We start from the raw sequence: 2,248 nt of genomic DNA, 5'->3' as shown, positions 1-2,248 counted from the left end.
TATTTGCCAGTTAGCCGGTAAAGACCATACCCAGACGTAGAGGGATGTCTGGTGATCAGTGTCGTTCAAGTTTTGGCAAATTTGGTGAATGTTAGGGATATTAAATGCAGTTGCAAAGTAGGTAACCGGACCAACTATTTCAGAGAATTAAAGAAGAAGATGAACAGTACTAGAATTCTGTTTTTGGCCAAAGTTCATTTCAGTCCTTCCTCTTTCAATTGCTTTCAATTGAACCCCTAATTGACCCTAAACTTTTGCAATTAAGCCTTGATGAATTACTGTTTGAGTCCCGGATTTACACGCCTTTTGCAATATAGTCCTTGGTCTCGGATTTATACAATTTAACCCCTAATTGACCAAAAAACTTCAATTTTCTTGCAATTTGACCCCTAATTTCAATTAATTAACTTAGTAAAAATTAAATTTGATCTCTTAAAATTCTAATCTTCTCAATTAAGCCCAAATTAGGCTCCCAAACTTAAGTTTTCACCAATTAAGCCCCAAATAAAATTAATTTGCCCCATTTAAAGTATAATTAAGTCCTTGCACTCAATTAAATCCTTCAATTGGACCTAAATTAATTCTTAAACAAAATTAAAATTCAATTTGGCCCATGATTAAATCAAATTGACATATTAAAAATTTAATTATGTCCTTGAACTTAGTTTTTATGCAAATTCATCCAATAATCATTTAATTTGACCTTGAATTTGCATTTTTTTCTCCATTTTTGGGCATAATGGGGTACAATTAGGCCTTGAATTTCCTTCAAAAATTGTAGCTTGATTTTCCAGTCTGCTTTCTCCATGTTGTCAGCCTTTATTTTATTTTTTTATTTTTATTTTGAAAAAAATTGATTTTTGGGGAATAACCCAGGATTGGGTTATGATATCGGCCAAAGAAACTAATTTTAATATTAGAAGTACTTCCTACGTGTAAGTTTAATACTGGAATAATTTTTTACTTTAAAGTCAAACTAATTTTAATATTAGAAGTACTTCCTACGTGTAAGTTTAATATTAGAAGTACTTCCTACGTGTAAGTTTAATACTGGAATAATTTTTTACTTCCAGATAGTAAAAGAAAACAAAATATTTTTTTTGGAATTTTGAAATGTTGGCCTAGTTGTCATGACTTTAATAAACTAATTATTAATGTCAAACTGCATGCTAACACATATTTTTGAATTTTTTTTTATGAAAATACGATATGATTTTTTACTTTATATGAAAATCTTTAAGAAACTTTGCCGTATGCAAGAAAAAAAAAACATCCTTCTTTTTTTTTTGTATTTTTTTGCAATATTTTGGAGAAAACCGGATATTTTAATACTGGATTTGTATCTTTATAGTATAAAAATACAAACCAATATTAATCAAAATGGTATAAAAATACACAAAAAAATCACAAATTTCCAAAAGGAATTTTGGATTTTTTTTGGAATTTGTTGTATATAATATAATAATAATATATTATAAATTGGAATTTGTTGTATATAATATAATAATAATATATTATAAATATAAAGAGATGGGCTGACCCAAATATATTGGGATGAGCCCATCATGGCTGGGCTGAAATTGGCCAAGAATAAATTAGACAAGAGGTAGGCCGACTCGACCTATAAGATATTTTCTTCTTCTTTTTTTTTTGGACCGGGCCAGACCCGACCTAACCGTTTTGGTCTGGGCTAGTGCGGTCCGGCCCAAGAATAGTGGAGATGCTCTCCACTGTTCACATGCAACGTGAACAGTGGAGAGTAAATTAATTCACTCTCCACTATTCACTTGCAGAACAGTGGAGCAATTGGGGGCGATGAAGACGAAGAAAAAGAAGAAGAAGAAAGGAGAGGGAGGAAGGCTGACCTGCAGTGGCTCACAATGCTTCTGGTGGCGGTGGAGGGGAGGAACAATGGTGGTTCGTGACAAGGAGCGGTGGCAGCTGCGACTCTTCTTCTCTTCCCTTTTGCTCCTCCCTTGGTTTTCTTCCTTTCTCGTTTGTTCCTCTTGTGTTATTTTTTCAGTTCTCTCCTCTTTGTCTCTTCCTTTGTTTCTTTCTGTTTTCTTTTTACCTCCAATACTCCCTAAAAGTGGCATGCCAATCCCCCTGTCTTCCCTGTTTTTCACCTTTCCTGTAATCTCTTCTTTCTCTAGTCATGTTCTTCTCTCTATAATGTCTCTCTCTGTTTTGTTTTTTTTTTTTTTCATCTTTCTCCCCAGTCTCTTCCTTCAATCTCTCTCATTCCCCT

Source organism: Populus nigra, chromosome 1, assembly GCF_951802175.1.
Source record: "Populus nigra chromosome 1, ddPopNigr1.1, whole genome shotgun sequence".
Classification (NCBI taxonomy): Eukaryota; Viridiplantae; Streptophyta; class Magnoliopsida; order Malpighiales; family Salicaceae; genus Populus; species Populus nigra.
The sequence above is the reverse complement of the archived record's forward strand: the minus strand, read 5'-3'. Positions refer to the sequence as shown.